The sequence below is a fragment of the Lissotriton vulgaris genome, chromosome 6, assembly GCF_964263255.1.
Source record: "Lissotriton vulgaris chromosome 6, aLisVul1.2, whole genome shotgun sequence".
In the NCBI taxonomy this organism is placed as follows: Eukaryota; Metazoa; Chordata; class Amphibia; order Caudata; family Salamandridae; genus Lissotriton; species Lissotriton vulgaris.
In genome coordinates this window covers 597,395,182-597,418,742 of record NC_141694.1, presented here as the reverse complement: position 1 = coordinate 597,418,742, position 23,561 = coordinate 597,395,182, and positions in this window count along the sequence as shown.

Genomic DNA, 23,561 nt, shown 5'->3' with positions numbered 1-23,561 from the left:
GTGTGGTACTAGACCAGGCAATATTTGGCAGCCACCGGCAACCCCAGAAGATAAGAAGATGGCCTATTCCCTGCTGATGAGGGGTAAATACCCCGAAACACGTGTCCAGGGATGGCGAAGAAAGATACATCGCGGAATACAAAACTACACTGACCATAGTCCTTAGGGGCGATCCCGCTGGTGAGTGAGTGGTGTGCGACCCCACCCCCTTTTTGAAATATTTAAGCGGGCTGACGAGCCTGGGACCCCGCACCCACGCGCCCGTGTGGTACTAGACCTGGCAATATTTGGCAGCCACCGGCAACCCCAGAAGATAAGAAGATGGCCTATTCCCTGCTGATGAGGGGTAAATACCCCGAAACACGTGTCCAGGGATGGCGAAGAAAGATACATCGCGGAATACAAAACTACACTGACCATAGTCCTTAGGGGCGATCCCGCTGGTGAGTGAGTGGTGTGCGACCCCACCCCCTTTTTGAAATATTTAAGCGGGCTGAGGAGCCTGGGACCCCGCACCCACGCGCCCGTGTGGTACTAGACCTGGCAATATTTGGCAGCCACCGGCAACCCCAGAAGATAAGAAGATGGCCTATTCCCTGCTGATGAGGGGTAAATACCCCGAAACACGTGTCCAGGGATGGCGAAGAAAGATACATCGCGGAATACAAAACTACACTGACCATAGTCCTTAGGGGCGATCCCGCTGGTGAGTGAGTGGTGTGCGACCCCACCCCCTTTTTGAAATATTTAAGCGGGCTGACGAGCCTGGGACCCCGCACCCACGCGCCCGTGTGGTACTAGACCTGGCAATATTTGGCAGCCACCGGCAACCCCAGAAGATAAGAAGATGGCCTATTCCCTGCTGATGAGGGGTAAATACCCCGAAACACGTGTCCAGGGATGGCGAAGAAAGATACATCGCGGAATACAAAACTACACTGACCATAGTCCTTAGGGGCGATCCCGCTGGTGAGTGAGTGGTGTGCGACCCCACCCCCTTTTTGAGACTTTGCACAACATTCCACCATCTACAGTTTTATGCCTCATATGTTCTAACATGGAACAATACCTAAAGCTCTATTCTAGTAAGTTTACATTATGCATTGGTACAACAGTCTCATTCTAGTGGAGGCCACAAGAATTCAAAGAGGGCCAGCGTTGGGGTGACTACCACCAACTCTACATGTCCAGGCTCAGGACTAGTAGCCTGTGAAGTTGGCAAGTCTGACTAAAGTGGTTTCTTGGAAGAAAAGAGCTGAGCAACAGCCGAGGAGGACCCATTAATGTGTCCTTCAAAAGAGTGGGTCTGTGAAGGAGCGCAGGTGGGAAGAATCACTGCCACTGTCACGAAAATAGGGAGATCTGCACTGTTGTGCCAAGGGTGAGATCCGACCAGAGTAAGGTGTCCTCAGCACAGGCAGATATATTGGCATCCTAAATCAGAGGGAAACAGGGAAATTACCGGAGGGAGGTAGGTTTGTGAACAAGCATCTAATGCCAAGTAGCAGAAATATGTTAAGGAAATCATCAGCTGTTATGGATTGAGCAATGACAAAGCACTCACAAGCACATTGCATGAGCACAAGGACATCACTGTTGCGACCTTTGGTGAGCACCTACCAGGTTTGGGTTGGGAGGGGTTGAGATGGGGTCTGAACAAGCATCCAAGCCGTAATACCACCAGAACTGAGACACTGCTGCAGCCTCACTTCACTGGTGCTGGGGTGCACACATCTGTTGGGCTGGGGAAGGGCCATTGCTACACAAAGGATCATGCAGGAGACCATCACTGGGTGTGATTGCCTTCCCCCGACATGATGTCAGCAAGTGAAAACTTCCTTCAGAACTTTCTAAGACAAAAAGGGTACAGTGACATTGATCCTTAATGGCATAGGTGTAGGCTACAGGGAACAAACAGTACGATATGCCCCTAGTATCATGGCAATCGCCCCTTTTAAAAGCAAAGGGCCAATAGAGACTGTCTCTGAGGCTATTGTGAATACTTGTTCTATTGGTACCCATACCAAACGAGTAGGAAATACATGCTGTGCTTTATGCTCAGTAGTTAGCAGCTGTATGTGCACAAGTAAATTGTTTTTCTTTTCAGTAAATTAACATAGTGACCAGACAGTGCTTTATTGATGATTTTTTGCTGTTTTTTCAGTTCTCAGTCCCTAACCCCACACCACTTCCCTGAGTAAACCATGGACTGTTCATCCCCAATGCCTGGTGTACTTGATTTCCAGCTTCAGATCCACCAGACAAGTTAAGCCCTGGGACCCCACTGGTAAACAATCCTCAGTCACCCGATCTGGACCCAGTAAACCTTGATTGCCCCAGGACTCCTATACAAGTTCTGACTCTTCTTTTTTGAAGGGATGAGTGGTCTGGGAGACATGGAGATAGAAAGGAGACCTGGAGACTGCAATTTTAAGACTGGGATTAAATAGCCAAGCCTCTGTCAATAAAAGAATCATTCTCAAATGATGAAGGCAATGCACTTAAGTGAAAGAATATATTATTGTCCAAAACAAGTTTGTGAAAAGCTTCTGTTTTCTGTTTTCAAAAGGTTATCTGTGTTGAGTTCCTTTTGCTTTACACTATTGCAACAAATTCTATGAAATGAAGTATTTCGCAATGTGTAGGCAGACCAACTTCCATCCCAGTTTTCTTTTGCCTGAATTGAAAGCTCTAATGAAGAGCTCCCGTCCGGGTTCGTATTTGGGAAAACTCAAAAAGAGCAACAATGTCTAGACACACAGGTCAATTCCTACATGTCTGTCAATGCCAATCACTTTGCCTGAACAAATGACTAGTGGATTAATTTGGTTTATTTAATCCGAGTTTATTTCCTCTACTAGTCTGACAAGAACTTCTAGCAACATGATACCAGTAATACCCAATGAAACAGCAGTATGATGCGAAAAAGGGAATAGGCCCGGGCTGATTAAAATGTGAATGAGCCTTTTCACAATTAGTGGCTGAAGGGTGTTCACCTGGAGGAACCAAAAGATAAAGGGGATTGAAATAAAGTCCTTCTTAGTGTATTTATTTTTGTTCATGACATTACCTTGGCAGAGAGCGAATCTTTCTTAGGCATGCCTAAAAAAGCTACAGCAATCCCAGTCAGAGTGAATCCTCCATTAACACCCTTCTAAATACAGGAGAAGCAGACAGCAAATAAAGATATTCTTAAAAGCAAGGGAGTAGCCAATAAATTAAAATACCCCTCACTTTGAACCAAAGATTTGATGACACCAAGCAAGTGAGCCCGACCCTCCCCAGAAGAATGACCTTGTCTATTCTATCCTAGCATCTATCCATTTATCCTTTCAACCTTACATCTACCTGCTGATATCCACCATTTCACTTTTACATTCTGTCGAACATTCGTTCTTACATCTCTCATTCAGTCTATGGCCATCCATCCATCTTCCATCAATCCATCCACCAATCCATCTTTTCACCTGTTCTTTCACCAATCCATCCTTTCAACTGCCAACTCATCCTTCTACCCATCCACCCTTTCACACACCCATGCATCTTTTCATCTATTCACCCACCCATGCATCTTTTCACCCACCCAGGCATCTTTTCACCCAACCACACATTCTTTCAACCACTCACCCTTTCTTCCACCCATCTGTTCACCCATTCATGCATGCATTTACCCATCCTTTTACCCACCCATGCTTCCTTTCACTCATCCATCCGTTCACTCACCCATGCATTCTTTCACCCACTCACTCGTTCATCCTTTCACCCAACAATGCATCCTTTCATCCATCACAAATCCTTTCAGCCACTCACACATCCTTTCAACCATTCACCCTTTCACCAATCCTTTCATCCACCCATGCATCATTTCACCCATCCACCCTTACACTCATTTTGTCATCCACTCACCCACCAATTCATCCTATATACACACCTATGCATCCTTTTACTCATTGTTTCACCAATCCACCCTTTAATCAATCTTTTCACCCACCCACACCTCCTTTCACTAATTCACCCTTTCACCTATATTTCCTTTTAAAATTATGTTCTTTGTTCCCTTTTCTATTCATCCATCTTTCTTTAACTTTAATTTTGAGACCTAAGAAATACCAACTCTCACCCTTGGAACCGAGTAAAGTAAAATCACTCTCTTCACTCCTCGTTGAAATCGAAGCACCAAGATAATTCCTAGAGGCAACTGCTACTTAACACCAATCAATAAAAAATATAGTTAGTTCAGTGAGCGCAAATGCTCCCACCCTGCCTCCAAGACATCAAGTTGCTAAGTTAACTGCCTATTCACATCCACCGCACTACTGTCACATAGGTTCAAAAACCTCCAGGTGCTCATACCAGAATTTATTTTCACGAAAGAACTTCAGGTGCCAAGAAGAGCTTCCACCATGTCTAGAATTAGTTTTTTGCATTTGTGCGAAGATCAACCCTCACAGAGTGCTGACATCACACAAATGAGGATAAAAGCAATAGACACCATTGGGTGCATACTGCTTTCAGTTTGGTTGGTGCTTGGAGCATAAGTCAGCCCACAATCACTGATCAAATTGGGACAGGTACAGCTGGAAAGGGGACAGTTCCTACTAGACCACTACAGTATTTCTACACCCCCCCCCCAGGAGGGCAGGTTGGGAGTTTACCCATAATCTCTGAGTGGGGGTAACAAGCACACAAGACATCAGAGATTGTCTGTGGGAATGGGAGAATATCCCTTGGTCATGCTACCCTATACAAAACTAAAAACGGGAAGCAGAAAGCCCCGCTGGTGCCAGTGATTTTTTATATAAGAAATGGAAAGAGGGCATACCTCCCTAGCATTGGGCCCTTCAGAAAACCAAAACTAAGCGACCTTACTCCCCAGAGATGCCTGTGGCGCTGTTGGAGGCGCTCCCACATGGAGGTCAGTTGACGGGATTGGAGGAGTAGGCACATGCGGGGGTCACCAAGGTGGGAGATTTATATGATGATGGGGAGCTGCTCACATTTGAGGCCTTCCAAGCTAGTTGGGATATCCCACAGGGACATTTTCTGCTGTATGGGGGGGTCACCGGGGCCATGCGGAGACATTGGGGACGGGGGACATTAGAACCAGCCACACATTCTACATGTGAATACATAAGCCTAGCAGGTGCGGTCATTAAGGCAGTCTTGTGTCTCTACAGAGCCATTAGAAGGGATTCCACAGGGTCGCTGGAGAGTCTGAAATGTAAATGGGAAGTGGACACGGGGAGCCCCATAGCGGAGAAAGATTGGGAAAATACATTAATCCAAGCCACCAAGGTCTCCGGCAATGCACGATTCCAATTAATTCGTTTTTATACGCTGCATAGGGCGTATATTACCCCTGACAGGATCAACAGGTATTTTGTCCGGGAGGATGCGTGCTGCCCCAGATGTCAGGCGATAGGAGCTAGCTATCTTCATATGATGTAGAGTTGCCCGAAGATAGAGGAGTACTGGCAGGAGGTGGTTCGAGAGACAGCGCGAGTCACAGAGAAGGAGATCCCATGCACCCCTGGGCATATACTGTTCAATCTGTTTCCCCACTCCGCTAAAACCAAGGTCACAGCCAGGTTCCAGGATCTAGCATACGTCCTGGCGAAACCTGAACTTACCAGCAAGTGGAAGGCTCCGGCTGGCCCGGGGGTCGGCAACTGGAAAAGGGAGTTAGTGAAATGGACAAGCTGTGAGCATAGAATCTTGCTTCGAAATGCGAAAAGGGGTATATGGAGATTGGAGCGGGCGCAGGCCTAGGGGGTGTTGGTCGATGATCTGCAAAATGAGGACCAAGAGTCGACACCTAGTTCGCCACGGGCGGGACCTCAGCAGGAGGCCCTGGGGAGCAGAATCAAGACAGAGTTGAGGGGGGGACGTAACTGGGCCATGGTACCCTGACTTCCACTCACATGGCGTGCTCTCAGAGCAAGACACAAAGATGTGGCGAACAAGACTGGGACCCAGACCATATCCGTAGCGAGAGTGGAAGTGGCAAGAAGTCGGCAGCAGCAGGGTAGGGGGTGGGGGGTACTGTTAGACTGTTAATAGTGTTGAGAATCCAATGTGGCAACCATCGCCAAATGTGATAGTCAGTCGAAGGATAAGTGGAAGCTGGGAAGGGCAGCACCTGAACACATTGTGACTATTCCTGCGGGAGAAATTGTAAATGTTTACTGCCCGAGAGGATATTGCAATTGTATTGTGCTGAATGATAAATGGCAATAAAATCTGTTTAAAAAAAATACAAGGCAACACTAAGCCACTTTTTTTGCTTAATGCTGCTTCGTAAATATTGTTCCCTTTAACACAGTTTTCTGAGTTAAAGGAGCATGCAACGTGTGTTGCTGGGGGCAATCCCAGCAGCATAATGTAGATACGATGACCCCCTGCTACTGATACAGTTTCCCAGGGGAAGGAAAATATAATTATGAAGAAATAATCCCTAGGCAACAGTTAGTCTATGAAATATATGATCTTTATGTTAAAAAACATGATGTTTAAAGGTTCAGTGTACAGCAATTATCAGTAAAAAATCAAGATACAGATAAAAATTCAAAATACAATAAATCAAAACGTACAATTGGGTGGCTTTTGATATAGTGATGGATCTTCCATCGCTAAATCAAAAGCCACCCAATTGTACTTTTGCATTTATTGCATTTTTGATTTTTCATCTGTTTCTTTTTACTTTCACAAAATAGTAATTAGTTTACTTCCTGGTTGACAATTTAAATGTTCCTACATGGACTACATGTATAAGATATATTGCTTTGTTCATTGTATGCATTCATCATTGCCATTATTGTTGGTTATGTTTCAATGTAATTGTCTTATATATGTTTTTCCAAGAAGTCCCACAGAACCTACAATGGTCATTTTAAACAATAATGTATGAACAAAATGATTTTTTACTGATAATTGCTGTACACTGAGGGGTATATTCACAAGAACGTGTGATGACTACCGCAACTTTAAACAGCGCAGCCTATTGCGGGAAAATAACCCTGTGTCAACGTGGAATTCACAACAAGGCGGTAGCGTGCAATAGTCTGCCGAAACAGCGGACAATGTCCATGATACAACCACCTCGATGGAGACAAAAACACAAACCACAATACCAAAAGACATGCAATGGGCCAAAGCGCGATGAGGAAACCAGCGAGAAGCAGTGCCAGGCCTGCTACATACACCTAGCAGGCGAGAAAAATATGAAAAAATCACCATAAAAGTAGAAAAAAACACAAACACAAACTGACCAACACCCAAGCACCATGGAGGCAGCCGAAGCAGGCGCAGAGGAGGAGCACAACCCCACAAGCACCCTGGTTGACTAGCCAGGGACCTCGGGGACAGGGAAAGGCAAGGACAAGAGGAAGACAAAGTTCAGTCCACCAGCGAACAGGATCATAGTCATGGAGGTGATGGAACACCATCAACAACTGTTCGTCACCTCCAGCGTGTCATTGGGCACCAAGAATGTAATATGGTGGGACATCGTGAAAAGGTGAATGTCGTCAAGGAGCACAAGAGGACAATGGACGAGGTCAAGAGGCGCTGGAATGACATCAGGTGGCGGACCAAGGAGAAACTCTCCACCAACCAGAAAGCAGCAACGCAGATTGGAGGTGGGGGCCCAGCACCACAGCTCGTGCTGGATGACATGGAGGAGCTAGTGTCGACAGTCATCAGTGTGGAGACTGTGGCTGGAGTCAGGGGATCGGACACTGCTCCACGGGACACAACACAACCGCAACAGGGTGAGTGACCACCAGGTTCTGGGGGGATGGGTGGAGATGGGTACATGGGCACACATGCACAATCAAGCAGAGCACAGTACACACCCACAATGACTCTGGCTCCTGACTAAGATCACAATGTACAATGCCATGCTGTCTGAATGTCAACATGTACCATGCGGCTACATACATGTGGACACATTGTAATACACCATCTTCCCTTCACATCGCAGGGGCACCGTCAACACCTCCTGCAGAGCAGACCCAGCCACTCTTCACTGATGACGAGGAGGACAACACCAGCATCGACACCTAAGCCATCCAAGACATCATTGACCTCATCCGCCACTCACCTCCAGGATCAGGGAAGGCCAGCTACATTGATGAGACCCCACCCACTACCCAAAGCACCCAGCAGGAGGCATTCACAGCCCCGACACTGCCCCAAGATCGCCAAGAACAGCACATGGCCTTCCAGCGCCGTGTGCTGGAGGGCCAGAGGGAGACCGCAGAGCAGGTGCGTTTGGTCTTCAGCAGCATGGCAACCAAACTTGACGCCATCCTTGGGTGTGTAGTCCTGCTTCATGGTCTCCAACAAGCCCTGACTAACATCGCTGGAGTCATGATGTCGAGAGAAAAACACCTGTCCACTCAGAGTGGCTCCAGTGATACCAGCCGTGAGCTGGCACAGATTCGGAGGCTCATGGAGGACAGGGTGCAGATGGAAGCAGAAAGGATGGCAGCCACCGCTGCACATCAGCGGAATGTAGCTGGGATCTACCATGCCCTGCAGATTCTCATCATGACATATCTGCCACAAGGCGTGGCAATGTTGAATGCTGCTACCCCCACACCATCCACCTCTCCGCCCCTTGGTGTGTCCATGCATCCCTGAGCAGCAGGCCTAACCACTCCAGCACCTGATGTTACAGTGCCACACAATGTGACCGACAATCCACCTCCGGCATCTGAGGTGTCATTGGCACACAGTGCGGCTGACAATCCACCGCCGGCACCTGAGGTGTCATTGGCACACAGTGCGGCCCACAATCCACCTCCGGCACCTTAGGTGTCATTGGCACACTGTGCGGCCGACAATCCTCCTCTGGCACCTGAGGAGTCATTGGCACACAGTGTCGCAGCAGTACAGCAACACCCCCAGGTGGGGAAGGGCACACATCCGGGGACGAGGATGTGGATAAGATTGTGATCAAAAGGGCTCATTAGCATTCATTTCTGCCACCTGGCCGGTTCCTGGTTGGTCCCACATATGGCCTCATGCCCTTCCACTGACCCCTTATTCACTCAGATGTACTCTCCTTGCACAGTGTCATGGACCGCCACATCCTGTTTGATGACCAATGACACGGCGAATAGACTGCGGACTGCACCCCTCCTCTTCCGCAGTACTTGTCTTCCACGGATGTACTCTGGCTGGCCCTCCATGGGCCTAATGGTGGGGTCTATTCGGCAGTGCCCTGTACCACTCCAGCTGTGGAACTGCACTGGATGTGCAATAAACATCCAGTGACGCACTGCTGTGTTATGTCCTTCATCATTCATGTATGTGTGTGTGGATGAATGTAGGGACAGTGATTTCTCTTGTGTCAATGATGCTCACCCTGTGGGATGCCAGTCAGAGGGTGCCACATAGCGATGTGTGCACAGGTCCAGTGGACACCACAACAGGGACACACGCACCAGCCACTTTCTTGTCCGGACATGGACTGAACCACGCCCAGGGCACACAAGTCATTTTTGCAAGCCCTGCGCTGTTCCAGAGTACGGCAGGCCAGACCACTCTGCTCACGCTCCGGGGGGGGCTCATTGCTACCCGTCACAGACATACTCGCTGGTGTTGTGCTGGTCACTGGTCTAGCTGTCAGCTTGTCACAGCCACTCCCTGAGGGCAGGTTTGCAAGCACACCACACGCACCCGGCACAGGCATCACAGGCCATGTGACCTGCAAATGTAAGGGGCCGACGACATCACATACCCCTCTGCCGGTAGTGACTGGATGACGGACCGGAGGCCTTGAGGCCGGCACGGGCCTACCACCACGTGGTGCTGACTGGGATTGAATACGGTTTGTGGCACACGCTGCATTGCGGCCGTTACAGGCACCCCACCGCGGGACGCTGATTGGGGTTGAACAGGGTTTGTGGCACACGCTGCATTGCGGCTGGCACAGGCACCCCCCGCCACGGGATGGTGGCTTAGGGTGCACTGAGTCATTGGCACCTTGAGCTGCTGAGAGGGTGTGCAGCCTGCGATGATGGCCAGTCCCGATGGTCCAGACTGCTCAGGATTAGTGTGCCTTGCTGGACCGCAGTGTAGTCAGCGCCAGCAGGCTGCGTGGGCCTGCCACCACGTGGGCCTCACTTCCGGGATCACAGAGGCACCCATTGGGCTGAACGGCTGTGCAGGCTGCAATGTTGCCAGGTGTCCTAGTATGTCCCATCTCATGTTGTAATCAAGACCCAGCACCAAACGCGAGACCTGGTGGCCTGCACAGCGTGGTTGCATGGTGTGGAGGGTGCCATGTCTGCAGGCTCTGGGCTTGTGGCTTGCAGTGGCACGTGGTGGGGCCTGCAGTCTACAAGCCGGTGGCGGAAGGTGAGCAGTGAGGCCCATGAGTGCATGAGAGGGCAGACTCCGACAGGCGGCGGGAGGGGCTGGGATGCCTCTGCCTGGATGTGAATGGGTGGGCAGGCCGGCGATGTTATCTTGTGCAAGTGTGTGTACTGTGCGAGTCATGTCTCTGGACTCTGTTTCAGATGACGGCTCTGTCTCAGATGTGTGACCTGGTGTACTGCTATACGTACCGTCAAGACACACCGGTGGCAGCAGGTGAGCAGTGTGGTCTGGGTGCGCAGGGTTGTCTCTCTCTCTCTATCGCCCCCTCTCCTCTTCGCTCTCCCCCTCTCTTTTCTCTCTCTCTCTCTCCCCCTCTCTTCTTCTCTCTCTCTCACCCTCTCTCTTCTCTCTCTCTCTCCCCCTCTCTTCTTCTCTCTCTCTCCTTCGCTCTCTCTCTGTCCTTTGATGTGCGCAGGACACCCCTTCTCATCATGTTTTTGTCTTGCAGGCTGTGACTTATGGATTGTGTCGAGGGGAGCCGCCATTTGTCGTCATTTGATTTCTGTGTTAATTTCAAAAAAGTTTCATTGTATGATTCGAAAAGTGAATGTGTAATGCTCATTTCTGTGATGACACATGCTTGTCGCCAGTTGAGATTGTGCGATATCAGGCGGATTATTTCGTACTTGTTTCGGTGTAGCTGATGTGGCATGTCTTTGGTCAAGAGGGTGCCAGGGAGGTTGGTCCTAGGTGTGGTGTCGGTGTGTGCTGTGGCCCTCTTGGGAGTCTGTGTTGCATGTTCAATTGCTCTATGGCATCTGTTTGTCTTCAGGTGTGGATGTGGGCTGTGCTCCCTTTTGTAGTGCAGGCTGTGGTCCGACTTTAGACCAGGTCAGAGAAGGTGTACATTTTCTGCTGCTAACGCGCCTTATTGTGTGTTTTGTGTTATTATCACAGGTCTGGCTGGTTGTTGTGAATGTTGAGGTGTGTTGTTGTCGGGGTTTTGTCACAGGAACACCTACTCTGCATCTCATTAGCTATAGCTGCGGGGGTCCTCTGTGGTGATGTTTTTTGCAGCTGCTATTGAGGGAAAACTGGTGCTGTGGGCTGTTAGCACCAGCTTGTGAATAGTGGGGTAAATTTATCACGACTTTGGCTGAGATAAACTGCTGTTAATTTGGCGAAAGCTCCTTGTGAATATGCCCCTGAGTCTTTAAACATCATGTTTTTTTAACAAAAAGGTCTCATATATTTCATAGACCAACTGTTGCCTAGGGATTTTTTTTTCAATAAAAGGCATTCCCAGCAACATCCATGGCATTTTGACACTGCCCCAGATTTGCGAGAAATCGTAAATCTGAGGCAGCGCCAAAAACCTATGCCTCCTGGGAGTCACAACTAGGAGAAATATCTTTATTTCTCCTAATTTTTCCTTTTTCTATGTGTGCTGCATTCTGCAGCACACATAGAATGAGGCAAACGCCTCTTGTGATTGTTTTTGTGCAGGAAGTTTTCCCTTTCTGCACAAAAATAATCATCCCCTCAACACAGGCACCCTTGCACCTTGCTGCAAAGGTGCCTGCGTTGGCGCATGGCAGCCCATTGGGCACCAGCCCATGGGAAAAGGACAGGAATTCGCCATAACTGATAGATACAGCCCATTCCTGCCCTTTCCTTTTGCCGTAGTGCAGCGCAGCAGAAAGGCCTGTGGTGTTGCGCTACAGCAAAACTTCATAAATGAGGCCCCTAATTTTTAACTACGATTTATTCATTGGTGCTGAACTGTATCTGGTTTTCCCTAATTATTTTTGCATTTTGACCTGAGCTTCATGCTACTTCTTGATCTAAACAACTATTGACTGACTTCTACCTATTTGTTTTGCCTTTTGTTCTGATTTTAACACATTAGCTTTTTATAGTTTAATTTTACTATTTGTCCTGTTTTCATTGTAAAGCCTAATGCGCTTCGTGGTTTGCATTATAAATTTGTTGACCGGATGTAGTTCAGGAGCAACACAATTGTGGGGGATCAACACCGCTCCGAATCTGTCAGAAGGGCTTTGATCCGATATAATTTTAAAAAATGTGCCATCAGTGCGTTTCAATAGACAGGATACGAAAGTTGAACTTACAAATATGTATTTGCACCACATGAATCTATCTACTTTCCCATCTGGTGGACATTCTACCCGCTCAGATGTTCTGCATTGTTTTATAATGACTGTCGGGGATGTTCCCAGAATATTCTTGAAATTCTTTGTGAAAAGTTAGAATGTTGATTCAAATCGTAGAGTAATTAATAATAAAACAGCATATATTTACTTTGCCATTCCTACTTATGTGAATCGGGTCTGGGTGCTTAAATACTTCCAGACATAAATATACTGCTCGCCTCCAAAAATTAAATATTTCTGCAGTGATAAATACGTTTAATCTAATCGTTATCTATTTTATTCGTAATACATTCTCTAAACAGGCGGGGCTAAATGTTATGAATTATCAGTAACTGCCTATCACATTTTATAAATGCTTTTATTTTTTTCATACATTTTCTACGCCCGCCCTTAATCCATTCCGTCCGGGCAAGCTTCCTAATTATCTGCGCGTGTCGTATGTCCTTTCTGTCATGTAGAGTCATGGGAGAGAATAGATGCATGGGATCTCATGACGCAAGACAACAATGCTTATTGATATCCAGATTCATGCTGCCACTTGCCGCCTACATTTTGCCTCAGGATGTGCACAGGTCAACTGTACACATTTACGCAAGTCAGACAGCCATCTTGAAAATTACCATTCGACACTTCGCAAGGCGAGGGGAGACCCGTCTGCCCGGTGCTCATTTTGAAATCATTAGTTAAGCTAAATGGCCATGAAAAGCATCGCCGAGACATCATGGAAAATGGGCCACTGGGGCAAGCTTATTATCAGTGTTAAATATGTTAATGTTGCATTATTTATATAATGAAGATATGTCACTTAGAGTAGTATGGTTGGAATTAATACAAACTCATGTTACCGATATACAAGTTATTTCTGCAATGTTACGGCATAGCTTCTTTTTTAATATAGCGCTGTTAAAAAGAAGAAGTTATTGTTACCCAGTTTAGAGTACTTGTTTGACCTCGAAATGTTGAAAGGCTGAGTTACCATGCTGGAAGTTGAACTCCATGACCTCAAGAGAATCTCATTTGCCAGTGGGGAGTGCTCACCACCCTGCACCATCCACTCGTAGAATACCTATTGACCAAGCAATAGATCTTTTGATAGGATAAGCCTAGGTGCATGGTCCTAGGTAAAGTTGACCAGTGTGCGATTCCCGATCATCTTAGGGGTTTACTATCAGTTTTGCATTCTGCTGACTAATGAACAAAACAAAAATATGTGGGAAGCCACTCCAAACAATATTGCCCGTGAAATTTGAAAACTGCAAACATGAGTTATTTGCTCCAGCTTTTGCTGACCAAGATATAATAGTTCCATATTTACAGTTATATTTACTGTTTCTCGGTATGGTGGTTGCCAACCTGGTGATTTGTTTCTCCATTCTGCCACCGCCCAGCCCCAAATAAAGGACATTAGTGAAAACCGCTCCCAAATATTGGCTACTTCAGGGGTCTCTGACCTTTTCAATAGTGAGAGCTGTCTCTGATAAATGAAAAACAGCCCGAACTACTGCCTAATGTATAGATTAACTCATGGTAAATAAAGGCAAAGTGACTTAAACGGTGAGCACCCTATCTGCTGCAGTGAGAATTAAGCATTAATGCCACCTGCGCAATATCATGATAGGTTTATCCGCGGAGTTTGTAAAGACTTCCAAAGGTTTTTTTCCCTTTACTCTTATTTGTGAATCGCCTGTGACAGGTGGGTGTCTCACTGGGGTTTGTGGCCTTTTGATCATGCATTACAGAGGATGACATTGCTCTATTCATAAGAGAAAAACTCTCACACGCTGCTAGATCCAAGTTAGCACATGGGCATATTTACTCCATAAAAAAAAACACTGAATACAACCTAAACCTTACACTGATAACTGTAAGGTTAGTGATGTGTGTGAAAAACTATACAGAGCCACATGAAACACAAAGGTAGGACTAGGCCAACCGTCCAAACATCACACTATATATGCAGCAAGTTCTTCCTACATATTTAAGTCTCACAGATGCTAACCTGGATCCGGCACCATGTCTGAAAGACACTTTGTTGTATGATCTGGGCTCTTCTGCGGTTTCCTACTAATATGATACATATCTCTGCACACTTTTATTACTTAATCTACTCCTCCCACGGGCAGGATGGTGAGGATTTGGTTATCCATAGGGGTCAAAACACTTAGGGCCTAATTACGAGTCTACATGGATGGAATCTTGATAATTCACTAATGTTAATATTCGTATGATACATTTAATGTTTCAGTTAATCAATAGACTCTGACCACTGTATACGTATCTAATTACGAGTCTGGCAGTCCGAGGACCGCCAGACTAGCTGTGTGCGGCAGTTGCAGTCCAGCCACTCCCACACTGGAGGTCCAACAGCCCAATTACAAGTTGGGCAGTCAGACTGCCATCACACCACCGCAGCCGCCGGTGAATCGCCGTTCTCTAGTGGTGGCGCTGCAGTCAGGAGCTAAGTAATATGCTGGCTGTGCTGCTGCGGCACCGCCATTGCATATTACGAGTTTCAGGACCGCCAGCGGTGTCAAGGAGGTCTTTCTTCAATGACTCAATCGGCTGCCACTGTTAACTTTCTCTCACATGAATTAGGGTTCGCTACACCCCTGTGCCTCGGGTGTGTCCTCACACCTATCACACGCTGTCACCAATTCCTTTCAATAATCACTTCACACTGGGTTCCACTGTACACTCCTCCCAGTGTTTCCACTGCTGTCACTCACCCTTGTCTCGTGCGTCGCACGCTCCGCCTCGGATAAATCTACTTCACAGAAAGAGAAATGCGACTATTTCCTTGCTCTGCACCCTTTCTGCTCCCACAGCTTCCACGGCTCACCTCTTAGCCTGGTACGAATCCCTCAGGTGCTGACCAGTCTTGATTCCTTGCGCCTTCACCTCTGGGCTGCGGAGTCCTCTGTCTATTTCTCGCTTGCAGAACAGGAACTTCCTGTAGTCGACCTTGCGGTTCCTTAACGCAAGAGCACTGTTCCTTTCTCTCCCAATTGTGTACAGCCTCTCCCTCCGTGAACGGCAAACACCACACGATGCCGTATCTAAACTTTTACAGGGGGAGATTTATTCCGCTGACATTTTTTTTTCTTCTTGAGAATAAAAAGACTCTCCGCTAAGCCTTGGCTCCCGTCGGTAACCAGTCTGGGTGAAGCCTGCCCCCTTTAGTCACCGGGACGGCTTGGTCAGAGAGCACTGCTACAGTCTGAATCCGTTTTCGACCCCTCAGACATCGCAGGCAAACTATGCCTGCACAGCGCTGCCCCCAGCAGTCCCGCTCCACACCAATAGCAGACGAGCCTCCTCACTTGCTCCACTTCAGCGTCAGATTTCACTGTTGTGGGAAATCCGTGTTCCGCTGCCGGACCATTCATTCACCGTCACTTCACAACCAGCTGTCCCGACTCTTCTTACGCTGGTTCCCGCTATGCTGCTTCCTCCACCGCGGAATGCTCCCAGGGAGAACTGGTTACCAGATCCACAGACGTATGTCAGACCTCAATTGAGGAAGGAACGTTCCTCTGCTCCACACGGCACCCTCTCACCTTCACCGAGGCTTCACACCCGACTTCCTTTTCTTTCCGTAGTCGAGAATTTCACGTCCCCCCACGGGAACACCTCGATGATACAGCCTGGGTTACCGGTTTGTCTGTTGTCCTGTGATCTTCAATATCAACTGGTGAGTACTTCATTTAAATTCAACATTCCGCACAAGCATCAACTTTTCCAGGGGGGAAAGCACCCAACTGACCCTGGCTCAGCTCCTCGTCCTCGTCGCCAAGAAATGTAGTAAAGAGCCACTACATTTAAGGGTTTCCAAGTACAACTTTATTCTGTCATAGGTAACAGGTGCTCCCAGCTTGGCGGCAGACTCTCACACTTCAACATTCTAACACGCACTCCCGAGGGCAGAGTGGGCTGTACCAAGGAGGGAGAGGGGAGAGGGGTGGGTAAAGGGAAGGGAGAGGTTACAACACAGTCCTAAACCGAAGAGGGCCCTCCACGGCCCCCTGTTGCCCATGTGCAAGGGGATCCATGCAGGGGGGCACAACATTCGCCCCTTTGGGTGCATGCACTCCAGTTCCTGCACAGCATGGACTTTTGCCCTTTTTCAATGGCATCAGCATGGGATAGCCAGAAACAGCCCGCCAGACATGATGAAACTTCTAATCTAGTGGGCAGTGCAACCACAGGTTTGGTGGTGCAGGAGCAAGCTCCAGGCATGGCGGTCCACTCCATCACCACCAAACTGGTAATCTGCCCCGTAGGGTCGATTTCAAGACTACACCTTTCCTACAGTTATGTGTCCACTGGGACTTACATATCTCTGCCACGCTTTTAAGCGCACTTCTTAAGAAAAATGTACATTTGGGCTATTGAGCACTATGAACACATATTTTTATTGTGTGGTTATACACTGCTGTGTAATTATTTGGGGCAACCGTATTATTGATCCTCCTCCAATATCACGCTATATGCCCACTTGAGCGACAGGGCATTAGGAATATACACCAGACACCACTGATACATTGTGGCAGTCAGTATCTAGATACGTCATGTAATTTTTGTACAATAATAATACATTGGGGAATAAGGGGAGCAACATAGACCACTGACAACGGATTTGTGTGAAAATTGTCACTTTTATTGAAACAGGTGCACATCACATATATAAAACCTGGGCCTTTCGCTTTACAAAGCTAAAAACTCACTATACAAATATGTTACCTATGTTAAACTACTTCCCACCCCTAAAAGACACCCCCCCCCCCAAAACTGAAACCTGCAAGTCTCTACCTCCTCCTGGCTGATCTTCAACAATTGAGACCTTAAACCTCCCATACATTTTCCTGCAACTATTAACCTCTAGCTCATTTAACTTTCTAATGAACCTTACATTTCCTGCCTCTTCCAGGTGTGAGCTAGTCTACAAATTCCCTTTCACCTGGGATTGCTGTTGTTAACAACAATAAACTTGTCTAACCCATGCCAACTTCTTGGCCAACAGCCACCCAGAAAAAGGCCATGACCAACATGCTCTACCCCCCTAACCCTGCCCCACCGGACACTAATGTACATTCAAAACATTTGCCAGCACCTCCTGCACCTGCAACAAATAGAGCTCCTTCCCATAGTATTAAAGATGAACTCCGTCCCAGCTGAAAAATTCCAAAGCGTCGTACTTCAATTATCCATGTTCGATTCTATTGCTAGGGCTTTCCCTGAAGAAGGCCCTAATTTCTCTATTAATATTTCTCCTCACCTTCTCTATACCTATTGGCTTGTTGGCCCCACGCCACACTCTCCTAGGTATGAACTCTGTCCACACAGTCATCCCTACCACTGCCTTTCTACCTCTTGTAAATCATCCTTTATAGCTCTCATCAAAGACACTCCTTATTCCACCACTAGGTCACTCTCTTTTAAATGCAGCAACAAAACATCGGGGCACTTCCATCCTACCATTAACCTATTCAAATAGGGTTACAATTCTCACCATTGCATGCCCCCTCTGCCATGCCAGGGCACATGGACACCTTTGGGGTCAAGACCCAAGTTGTCACGTTGTCTGTTTTGCCTTGCCTGTCTTTCGGCCCACTTACCCAACGAGTGCCCTACTATCCATAATGGTGATTTGGCAACCTATAGGTCTAAAACCAAAGCTGGAAACCAATGATAACAAGTGAAAACAAAAAAAGGTTTTAACAATCCCTTCCCCTTTCCACACATAGTGCTGAAAATAGTTGGATGCCCATCCGCCCAGGCCCATGATGTCCATCCTACTCCAGACCCTCCTACCTGACTTTGTTGCCATACAGATGCAGAACAAATACTTCCCAAAATCGTGTGCACCTATTCCCATCTGGGCCAGACCTTTTCTCAAGACAGCCAGTAGCTGAAATGCCATCACGGACCTGAACACCACCTCGGCTCCAGACATCGCCATAGCCATCCCTGAAGGCTACAAGATCTCCCGCAGAGAACGCACCACCGGAGTGGGAGGGGGAATTGCCATCAACCACAAGAACACTCTCAGAGTCTCAACCAACACCAACAACACCCTCACCACTGCCAAGCACATGCTCTTCCAGATCCACACCGACCCCAACACCACCCTCAGATGAACACTCGTCTACAGACTACCCGGACCCCGACCACAGTTCAGCGACTCCATCGCCAACATCATCAGCACCCACGCCCTCGCCTCCATGGACTGCATCCTCCTCAGGGACATGAACTTCCACCTCGAGAACAACGACGCAAACTCCACCGCCCTGATCGCCAACCTCGCCAACCTCGGACTCAAGCAACTCGTGACGACACCCACCCACGCCGCTGGACACACACTGGACCCCATCTTCTCCGCAAGTCCTCACGTCTCCTCCAACCACACCATGAACTCCACTGGACAGACCACAGATGCGTCCACTTCAACTTCAGAAAACCACCACACACCTCCGCACCCAACAGATGCCACGCCGCTGCTGGGGCAAAGTCACTGAGAACCAACTGACCACCACCCTCGCCCTGGGACCACCCACCGACCCCGATACTGCCGCCATCAACCTCAAACAGTGGATCAGCAAATGCGCCGACACCCTCGCCCCACTCAAGACCTCCGCCACCAATCACACCAACAAGAAAGCCGCCTGGTTCACCGCAGACCTCCGGACCTCCAAGCGCACCTGTCGGAATCTGGAGAAGAACTGGCTCAGCGACCGAACACCAGACAGCTACACAGCTCACAAGAATGCCACCCGCAGACACCACCAACTCCTCAGGACCGCCAAGAGGACCGCCTTCAAAGACCGACTAGACAGCAACGCACACAACAGCAAAGAGCTCTTCAACATCATGAAAGAACTCTCCAACCCCAGCTCCAACGCCAACGACATTCCACCATCACAAGACCAGTGCAACTCACTGGCCACCTTCTTTCACCGCAAGATCACCGACATCCACGACAGCTTCAACACTGCCACCCCCACACCCACCGCCGAGATCAGCACCCCTGCAACCACCGCCCGCACCAGCCACCTGACCGCTTGGTCCAACGTCAGCAACGAAGACACCATCAAGACCATGAACTCCATCCACTCCGGTTCCCCATCTGACCCATGCCCTCACCACGTTTTCAACAAAGCCAGCAAAATCAACTCACCAAATCTCAGGAAAACAATCAACATCTCCTTCGAGACAGCAACCTTCCCAAAAAGCAGGAAGCACGCCAAGATCAACGCCCTACTGAAGAAACCCAAGGCGGACACCAACGACCTCAAGAATTTCCGGCCGATCTCCCTGCTACCTTTCCCAGCGAAAGTCACTGAGAAGATCGTCAACAGACAGCTAACCCGCTACCTCGAAGACAACAACATCCTGGACTCATCCCAGTCCGGCTTCCGCAACAACCACAGCACCGAGACCGCACTCATCGCCGCCACCGACGACATCAGGATCCTCATGGACAAAGGAGAAACAGCCACCCTCATCCTTCTGGGCCTATCAGCAGCCTTCGACCCGGTCTGCCACCGCACCCTAACAGCACGCCTCCGGAATGCAAGAGAAGGCCCTGGCCTGGACAGCATCCTTCCTCTCCGGCAGAACCCAGAGCGTCCGCCTCCCACCCTTCCGCTCCAAAACCACAGAGATCATCTGTGGCGTTCCACAGGGATCATCCCTCAGCCCGACACTGTTCAATATCTACATGGCACCTCTCGCCCACGTCGCATGACAACACAGCCTCAACATCATCTCCTACGCCGACGACACCCAGCTGATCATATCGCTCACCCAAAACCCCCACACCACCAAAGCCAACCTCCACAGAGGAATGAGGGCCGTCGCCGAATGGATGAAAGACAGCAGGCTGAAGCGGAATTCAGACAAGACCGAGGTCCTCATCCTCGGCCCCACCCCCTCAGCCTGGGACGACTCCTGGTGGCCAACATTGCTGCGATCAGCCCCAGAACCCACCGACCACGCACGCAACCTGGGGGTCATCCTTGACTCCGCCTTCTCCATGACCAAGCAGGTCAACGCCGTCTCTGCTTCCTGCTTCAACACCCTCCGAATGCTCCGTAGGATCTTCAAATGGATCCCCTCCGACACGAGGAAGACAGTCACCCAGGCCCTCGTCACCAGCAGACTGGACTACAGGAACGCCCTCTACACAGGAACAACAACCAAGCTGGTGAGACGGCTGCAACGCATCCAGAACACCTTGGCACAACTCATCCTCAACATCCCCCGACACAGCCACATCACACCCCACCTGAGAGGCCTGCACTGGCTCCCCGTCAACAACAGAATCACCTTCAAACTCCTCATCCACGCACACAAAGCCATACACAACGCCGGACCAGCATACCTCAACGACCGACTCAGCTTCTACACCCCCACCCGCAAACTCAGCTCTGCCAACCTTGCCCTCGCCACAGTTCCACGCATCGGGAAAACCACCGCTGCCGGCAGATCCTTCTCCTACCTCGCCGCCAAGACCTGTAACACTCTCCCTACCAGCCTACGACAGACCCAGGACACGCTGGCCTTCAGAAGACTTCTCAAGACCTGGCTTTTCGATCAGTAGCAGCCTCCCCTCCCCGTTCCCCCCCCACCAGCTCCTTGAGACCCTCACAGGTAGGTAGCGCGGTTTACAAATGTAATGATTGTTGATTGCCATCAATATGGTGAAAAACCTGACCTATATCTCCCGAAGACCTTACCCGTAGGGAGGCGGACCATTTCACTGAGCAAAAGCTGGCCACAGGGTGGGTGCCTGTGCAGCAGGGAAGATCTACCCTGACTCCTCTGATCCATTTTTACCTTATGCAATCAAACTTGTAGCCCTGCCTCACATGCTCGTACTTCCTCCCAAAGGACACTCTGAGTCCCCCAAGCTCAGACACCCAAAAAGCCCCAAAGAACATCCTGGAAATCAGTGCCTTGAACAAAACCTGTTCATCCTTACTTGTGCATATCCCAGACAGTTTCCTGAGAACCTCACAAAATAAACCCCACACGAGAGGCCTCCTCTTTGGCCCAATGCACCCACCCTCTCTTGACCAACCCTCTAGCACCCTGGTACCCAGCAACCCTCTCAATAGGGTGTAACCCCCAAAAAAGCTGCTCCATGAACTCAATACTGCCAATAATTTAACTGCAATTGTGACTCTGAACAGATGTTTATCAATCAATTTCAAAATGAACTGGACTGTATCTACTAACCATACCCACGCATCCCGTCTCTTCTCACTATGTAAAAAAAACTCCCCCAAACAGGACTATACGCCCTCCATGTCAACAAGGTAAGTGACTCTAAAAACAGTTGAAGTATCTTCTGTCGCCTACTGACCAAAGCTCCTGTGGCATTTTAGCCCCCACTCTAGCTGCCACAATTGCCAGACAATGGGAGTCTCTTCCACTGTGAACAAGACAAAGTATCCGCAATGTCATTGACTACACCTGGTACATGTTGCGCTCTAAACAAAATGTCAATCTTCAGATACTTCAACACAAAAACCCAAAGCAATTTCATCACTTCGGCAGTTCTTGGTGACTGCCAGTTAACTATCTGCACCACAGCCATGTTGTCAATGTTGAATAAAACCGTTCTATGTGCCCACTGTTTTACCCACAGCCACTGCCACTACAAGTCGAAAAGATTCTTAGAAGGCATTTTCCTCCCCCCCAATTCCATTGCGAGGGCCATTCTTCTATGCATCTTTTCCCTTGCCAGTATAACCAGAAGCCTATCCCTCGCACAGCATTAAAGCAAATCTGTGCATCCTACTCAAAGTCTGCCATTTCCACCAACAGCTGACGGTTGAAAGATTACAAAAAGAAATACCACATTCTCAAATTCTTTTTTGTCCCTGCTGATAATCTGACGTAGTGATGTGACAACAGTAATCCTATCAATGACATCCCACCCTGTATACAAAATGTCCTCCCTGCTCTCACCACCCTACAGGTAAAATTCAGATGCCCCAACAGCACTTTCACCTCTTTAACCGTAATTTTGTGCTTTGCTAACAAGGCAGCCAACAGCAATAGCATCATCAATATTTTCTCCAATGGCAAGCGGACATTAATTGCTACTGAGTCATTTTCAGTGCCCAAAAAATGACAACACTGTACTTGGTATGACTGTTTTCTCTGGTACTAAAGGCACTCCTAGGTCTCCTATGAGCTAGCTACTAGAAAATTACCAGCATCCTCTGGCAGTCCATGGAACCAGGGTACCCCACAAAAAGAAGTCATCAAGATAATGTGTAATGTGTGTGTGCCCCATGCACCAAAAAAAAACCTATTGGAGGAAGGTAGTGAAGCCTTCAAATAGTGCGCATGATATAGAACACCCCATCTGGAGCACTTGTCCACATACCATTGGCCTTTGAACTGAATGCCTATCAGTTGAATGTTGTCCGGGTGACCCAGGAGCAAGCAGAAAGAAGATTTGATGTCGCTCTTGGCCATTTGAGTCCCTCTACCTACTTCCTCTACTATGAACAGCACCATGTCCACTGAAGAATATGTGACTCAAGCCTGGTCCTCTGGGCGTAATTTATTAACAGAAGTGCCCTCTGACAGGTGTTGAATCAGTCTAAACAGAACTATTTATTTTTTTAGACACACTCCGATGGGTGACACAATTACGTTTGCTATGTGCCAATCGTCAAATGGGCAGGCCATCTTTCCTTCTTGTCTCTCTTTCTGCAGTTTGTCTTACCATGTGTTTGAAAGCACTAAATGACTTCAAACTGCTTGCCCACCTGCACACCCTCGGACCCTGGTACTCCCTCAACAACCAAGCATCCTCTTTCTGATCTTAGAGTGCCAGTCAAAAATTCAGGTGATTTAGCTTAATAAGCATACAAGGTTTTGCCCCCAGATCCTTGTGGTCCCCATCCACCCCTAAACCCGGAAGCTTGACTAAACTGCTGACTACCTGTGGGCCCCTATTGCTGCTGCCACTGCCCTAAGGCATTACTGAATTGCCTTTCCACCCCATAGCAGTTAACAAGGGGATGTTTGCCATTTCGAACAAAC